General features: G+C 40.0%; 1 long non-coding RNA gene across 1 annotated transcript; it reads right to left on the bottom strand.

The window, feature by feature from the left end:
* Positions 1–5,769: 5,769 nt before the first annotated feature.
* LOC146049775 (uncharacterized) lies at positions 5,770–7,366 on the bottom strand. The gene is made up of 3 exons (XR_014466201.1): positions 6,944–7,366; positions 6,186–6,294; positions 5,770–6,047 (listed from the first exon to the last, which is right to left on the bottom strand). It is a non-coding gene; the product is annotated as an uncharacterized LOC146049775 (long non-coding RNA).
* Between the last annotated feature and the right edge of the window lie 493 nt (positions 7,367–7,859).

The raw sequence follows: 7,859 nt of genomic DNA, 5'->3' as shown, positions 1-7,859 counted from the left end.
TCCTACCCGCAATATTTTAAATAGAAACAGTGTGTTCTTGCTGGGAAGGGGCATGGCCACACAATAGTACCCCCAATTCAAATTATGCCACACAGTAGTGCAACTTTATTCAAATTATATTATGCAATGGTGTCCCTTATTCACGTTACATCACACAGTAGTAACACATTACCTTATATACATTACTCCTCACATTATTCACATTATACTCTTAGAAAAAAATCCTGAGAAAATATTGTATTTTAAGCACCTCCATGGCCACACTGCAACCCAGCGCAAAGCAGTGTGTGCTGGGCAGAGGAGAAGAGCTGCAGCTGCTGCTGTCACTTAAGGGGAGGAGGCCCGGGGCCCCCACTGGGCACTTCCATCAGACTTTGGCCTGGGTAATTTGTACCCCCTACCCCTTTCTCTCGGCACCCCTGATAACACCACACAGTAATGCCCCTTACACATGACACACATTATTAATGTCCTTATACCCATACTGCCCCTTACACATTATGCCAACCTTTATTAATGCCCTTCATACACATAATGACACACATAATGCCCCTTACACATATGTTGCACATTAGTAATGCCCTTACACACATGACACACATAATGCCCATTACACATATGTTGCACATTATTAATGCCCTTATACACATGACACACATAATGCATGCTACACTTATGTCGCACATTATTAGTGCATTTATACATGACACACATAATGCCCCTTACACATATGCCGAACACTATTGCACAACCAACCAACCCACCCACAGACAACACTCGCACAGCTGCTAACACTGGGACCACTGCCTCTGCTTGGATACAGATGTTTCCTCATACATCTTGACTCAATGGGCCATGCAGCTCCAGGCCAGTTCTGCTAACGTTTGGTGCCTTTTTTTTGCTGAAAATTCATCTTATTTGCATTGTTATGTGACCAGGACACTCAAGGAGCTTTCAATGATTAAAATGATATGCGGCATGCCTATATTCTGTGTGCGACTGTGGCTGTACCTGCATACGGAATGCTATGTTACAGTGATTTCCATAAATACATTACTTCATATGCAGATACAGCCTCACTCACACACAGAATATAGGCATGCTGCATATCATTTTAATCAACAGAAGCTGTTGGTGCCCCTAGGCATTCCAAATGCCCTAGGCAATTGCCTAGTTTGCCTATGCCTAAGGCCGGCTCTGTGGATATGTAGCAGCAGCCAAATACAGAGGGTCACAGAAATCTCTCCCAAAAGTTCCCCATGTACAAAGCTACAAAATGTGCTGCTTCTTAGAGCCTGGCAAAAACAAGGAAGAGATGGGAGATCGCACAGATATATCTTTGAATGGAATGTTGGTGGACCCTCTAAGATTCGTTTAATCTGGTTTATATGAGTATCACATAGGAGGGTGTGCTTCCACTGGAAATCAAAATATCAACATGCAAGAAAAGGGGAAAGTATGTCACGGTGTGGTGCACCAAGAAATTTTATATAAAATGTAACCTTTATTGAATAAATCTTAAAAAGAGTTGCGAAATATAGACACACATACATACAAACATGAGACACAGACAGTGTTTTAAAAAGGAGTATAGAAGATCCTCAACCAGGGCCTTATTCTGCTTGGTGCGGTCCGTTCTGAATTTTTTCGGAACTGACCGACCGCCACGCTGTGCGGACATTGTAAGAACAAAAGCCCACAGGTCGTCCGCATTCAGTCGGACGGACTGTCTAAGAAGAGGGTGTGTTTTCGGACTACATCCAAAACGTGCGTGTGCAGTGGGAACACAAAGATTCTGCACAGTCTTACAGCGTCCAAACGGACGGGAAGCTTCCCGTACGCACTGATGCAGTGTATTTCGGCAAACCTCACTACTCTATTCGGAACTCATACATCTGCCACATAACTCACTTATGCAATTAGGCAACCTCATAAAAAATGGATTGTTTTTAATTGTAATCTATTAATTCCTAATTGATACTTAAACACATTACTAGCAATTTGGATTAACCCTTACCTCATGTAAGTGGTATGAATTCATTGTTGCCCCTTTACCTATGTTTTATATATGCATATTATATATAAATTGCACGGCAAATGCAATATTCTACAATGTGCAAATTATTAGTAACACATACTAAAGCTCACTTACCTATAGTTATAATCACAGTGTGTGTGTTTTATGTATTTTGCCTAATGTTATTTGTACTACAATTATATTACATTTGTGTCAAGCAAGGATGTGCACACTACAATAAAGGTACTTTACCTCGCTGTACTAAAAGACACACATACACACCAACACACCTTCAACACCATTTTTACATTACACTTTAGTTTATAGCACTTGTATGCAAACACACATCTATATACAGTATCTACCTTTTGCAAGTGACATAAATATATTACACCATTTACACATATACTGTAAAATTACACAAAAACACACATACAACTTCTAACTGTCAACAACAATTTATTTATAACAAAAAAGGGAAAAAATAAACTAGCAGGTCTGTCAGGTCCTGCAGGTCTGCCGCCAAGAGTAGGAGGTGCTCCCTCATTCTTTGCAGGTCACCACGGACTCCCTTGTCTACTTGCCTAGGGTTATCTGTGGGCATGTTAAAGGGGGTTCAAAATTACTATTGATATTCATGTGTACATTTTACATAGTGATACATAAATTCAATCAAAATGGGCAACAGCATAAAAAATCATAGATACACACAATTACATAGGCGACTGCTTTCCACATGAAAATAATTACTATGATACACACAGTGGTTTACACTATACAATCTGTTAATTATAACATTGTCATTGTATGTTTCAAAAGCACACCAACACTTGAGCCTCACTCAGACTTGTCCTGCCTTACCACTCAGCCATGTACTATAAACTATCATTCCCGGCATCCTGCAGCCAAAACTCCTCTCCTTAGGAGTCCCAGGATCAACATGCTCATGGATAGTGGACTTTCTAACAGCAAGGGAACAGGTGGTCAAAGCCGGCGCCTTCTCGTCCAGCACACGAACAATCAGTACTGGAGCCCCCCAAGGATGCATCCTCTCCCCTCTGCTATTCTCTCTCTACACGAATGACTGCACCTCAGCTAAGCAGTCAGTGAAAATCATCAAATTCGCAGATGACACCACTATCATCGGCCTAATCAAGGATGGTGACGAGACCTTGTACAGGCATGCAGTGGAGAAGCTGACACAGTGGTGCAGCAGCAACGACCTCGATCTAAACCCCACCAAAACAGTTGAGATGGTGGTCGACTACAGGAAAAAACCAAATGCACTAGCCCCGCTAACAATAGCCAACGCAGTGGTGTCGTGGGTTGATTACTTCAAATTCCTAGGGACAACCATGTCCAGTGACCTAAAATGGGGATTAAACATAACCACAAACATCAAAAAGGCCCAACAGCGCCTGTTCTTCCTGAGGCAACTCAGGAAATTCAACATCCCACAGGAGCTGCTGTGCGTATTCTACACCGCCATCGTGGAGTCTGTCTATGTTCCTCGATCACAATCTGGTACGGTGGCGCAAGCGAGAACGACAAACAAAGACTGCAGAGGGTAGTGAAGACTGCGGAAAGGATCATAGGGACCGACCTCCCCCCGATAAGGGATCTGTTCTCATCCAGGGTAAGGAAACGTGCTGAGAAGATCGCAAACGACAAGCTGCATCCTGATCACAACCTGTTCGACATCCTACCATCCAGAAGACGGTTCAGGTCCATCCTCGTCAAAACGTCCAGATCCGCAAGAAGCTTCTTTCCGTTAGCCGTCCATCACCTGAACAATCCAATCAAAGCGAATGCAATCCCAATATCAACAGCCAAACAACGTGTCCCTACTTGGCGACCTGACCACCATAGTCGTAGCTAGAAATTAAATGCTTGTAATGTCTTTATGTAATATATGTAATGTCTCCCTCCCCCCCTTTTCATCCCTGCTTGATGCTGCACTGTAATCCACAAAAAATTCCTAGTGTGCGCAAGCACACATGGCCAATAAAGTTGATTCTATTCTACTCTATTCTATAAAGCTACAACCACTATAACTTCTCCCATTTTTGCATAAATTTAAACCTTCATGTCACTGCTCAATTGTTAACTGCAGGTTATATCTATCATATATATATATATATATATATATATATATATATATATATATATATATATATATATATATATATATATAGATAGTGATAGAGACCCCCCTGGGGTCTGCATATTCATATGGGTAATAGATAAGAATTATTACAAAGCACATATGAGCTAATAAATTTCACAATAAGTTAAACAATGTGATTTGTAAGCTGACATTTGGCTTTTGCAGCGTTTGCTGAAACATAAGAAGTTACACCCAGGTTTGAGGAAGTATTGTATGTATAGACAGTGGTCAAACTGTCTGTGGGTGACCACAGGAGTCAGCTAGAACCAGATTTCTGCCTATGTAAGGCATAAGTTATTTACAGACAAACAGCATTAGGGGGCAGGAATATGGGAGGTCTAGGGTAATCCAGTTTACTGGAAGACCACTCCTTTGTTACAAAATGGAAGTGCACGTCTGCTACGCAAATCATGTTTGAACCAATATTCTGGTTGAAGCCCAACCCTATTGAGGAGGGTCATAATGAATATGTATGAATTTCCTGTAAGACCTACCCCTGAAGGGAGGTTCCATGCTTTTGTTACTAAGTACAAATATGTGTCCGTGCAAATAAACGATAGAATACTTGCAATTATGATCCAACTGTCTGGTATCTTATTTCTTGTATTCTCCTGATCAGATCAGTAAAGGTAAGGTAAACCAGAGGTGACTGAATATATCGAAGGTAATTATTTCACGCTATTATATGGGGGCAAGTCCGGAATGGCAAGCAAAGGGGAGATATCTAATGGTCTCAGTTCTATGCTAGATATCGCAGGGAGACTCTGACACAACCCCGGGTAAGCAAACAGAAGATTGGTTGCTTTACGATCACTGTTGCTTAGTCAGACCCTCTCTGTGCATCAGTCTAGCCACGTTTATATGGAACAAATTATACATTTATGTCACCCTTTTTACGCCATTTTTAGTAACCCGAAATATTCAGATCACACATTTTTAACAATGCATTGTATTTTGAAATAGTTTTTTGTGGCAGTAGAAATGTTTCTTATACTGTTCTGTCTAAGGTAAATATTAAGGTGAATAAGGTTCAGTGTCATCTAAAATTTCATGCTAAATTGTGCTGTGTGTACACAGTGTTATATTGAACCAATTAGGACACAGCTCTTATGGAATAGTGGTCTCTATGACCTATGTCACTACGTGGAACTTGTGTAAAGTGTAGAAATAGTATAGTCCTATGTTATAATATAAAAGATTATTATAGAGAATCACAATTGCGGTAGCAAGACCAACAGATTTTAAAACTACAGTTAATGTACAAAATTATGTGATCAGACAAACTTTCCTAGTATTGGGTTGTCATATTTGAAACAGAGGTTTTTGAAATTAATATTATGAGGTTTTTTAATAGAGAATAAAGAAAGGAGACTTGCAAATTCACATTGTCACATTGCTCCATGTTACACCTTGTTCAGATTGTAAATGTAGTATTGTATTTTGGTTTGATAATTTTAGTGGGCATTATTTTAAGACAAAAATAACGAGTATAAATTCAGTCAACTGTTCAGGTCACTGATGAACACAAAGTAGTAGATTTTGTTATTATTGTTGGTTGCCATTTAGAGACAGAACTGGTGGAAAAAAAGTTGAAGGTCAAATTTATTCTTGGTGTTTAAATGCATTCAAAATAGCAGCACTCTCACAGGTACTATTGGTCAATGTCTCATTCATAGAGATAGATTGAGATGGTGGAAGGGGTTTGTTGATTTTCATACAGCAGCCTTAGACAGATCCATAACAAATTCGAAGCCAGTAATACACAGTTATACTTCCTTGCACAACATTACATCCTGCCTCGCCGCAAGTGGATAAAGGCCACACTCATTGGATTTGATCAGTCCATTGGAGAGGGAGCAGGAGCTTGAATGGAGCGTTCCGATTGTCAGGTTGTTGCAGATAAAGAAAGGAAGGGGAGCCAGGTTATACACGGTTATTGGTTACAGGATTATTTGGGTATTTGAGACTTATCACAACAAGTATAATAGTATATGTACTTACAGCATTGTGATAAATGAACCCACCAGAGCACAATATTACTCAGTGTAGCGCAATCAGAACTCATACCACATACAAAAGACAGAGATGTATTTCACAGTCCAGATGCTTCCTGTGACACGAAATAAAAAAAGGGAACTAATTCCAAGACCTGAATGAAATGCTTAATATTGTTAAGTCCTCTAGAATTTAGTTATAATAAGCTATTGTTATGTGTATGTATATGTATATATATATGTGTATGTGTAGATTTTTGTTGAATAGATTTAGAGCAAATTGTCAGAAGCAGACCATTTAAAATGGCACAGTAGAACACTATAATGACAAATGCTGCTAACTATAGATTGTTAGCATAAAAATGTTTTCAAGGCACCCCTAGGCCAAATGTTTCTTATTCAGAAAATATATAAAATTATGTACATTGTGTTTATGTGTCACAGTTATCTGGTGAGGGACAGGATTTGCTCCTGTTTGTCTACATATATTATAATTAGCAGCCACCAGCACTGTTTTGCCTGTTACATTGCACATAACTAATATGAATTGATCCTGGTCCACCAACCCAAGGCACCCCTGCAAGTGTCCTGAGGCACCCCAGGGTGCCTAGGCACACAGTTTGAGAATCACGGCTTTATGCCCTGAATTAAATTTGTTCATATGTAATATTAAGTGTAATTACAGATTTTTTAAAGATTTAGAGGAAGTTGGAAAAAAATATAGAAAAGGAAAAAATATGTATATATTAGAACATCTTGACTAACCTCGTGGGAAGGTATGAAGACGCAGTACTCCATGTTGATCTTCACACAGGGCAGAAACTACAGTCTCTTAGTAATACAATTATGTGTAATGTCTGTGTGTGAAATAGAAGTAGCAAATGAATTAAATGAGGAAGTACATTAAAAGGTACTTGGGTGGGCGGACAGACACTCCTACTCCAGAAGAGTAAGCCAACCCCTTAACCTATCAATGATAAATGAACGCCCATACAAAGTTTAATTCCTCACATCACCAACATGTTGTGTTAACCTATTAGGAGCTGATATTCTGCAATTTATGAACTCATCAAGGACAGGCATGAAATAAAAGTAATAGAAGTTGCTGTATTCTGTGCTCTTTTAGAAAGTTTTCCTGCAGACTTTGCTGATACCATGCTGACCGATTTGGAAAGGAAAAAAAAATGAATATTGGATGTCAGCATGCAACTGCAATGTCCACTCACCACAGAACAAACAGCAGCCAGCAGCCATCAGCAAATAAGTCCAAGCCTTCCTGTGGTCTGGTGTCCTTGTGCAGTGCAGATCTCCACAGCAATACACCTGTTCTGTCCAGAAATATGATGTCACCGGTTCTGGTGAAGTTCAATACAGACTGGTACAAGAGAAGTCATTGAAAGACTGCTAATAAACTGTCCCATTGTGCCTAAAATCGACACACCTTGCTGGATCAGATCCCACCATCAGGGGCCTGGTTTACGGTGAATGATTGGCCAATGCACTCTGCTCTATGCTTATCATCAAAGACTCACAAGAACACTCTACCCCTCTACACAGAAGACACCCAGCTTGCGATGATGACCTCCTGTTAAGCACAACAACTCAAGCCAAAATGCCATAAGGAAACAGTGTCCCTATTCAAGTTCCTGGAAGAGCAAGACTGCAGGGCATCGAAAGACAA

This window comes from Crinia signifera, chromosome 12 (assembly GCF_055691185.1).
Source record: "Crinia signifera chromosome 12, ASM5569118v1, whole genome shotgun sequence".
Taxonomy (NCBI): Eukaryota; Metazoa; Chordata; class Amphibia; order Anura; family Myobatrachidae; genus Crinia; species Crinia signifera.
Note: the sequence above shows the minus strand (reverse complement) of the source record. Positions and strands in the feature narration are given on the sequence as shown.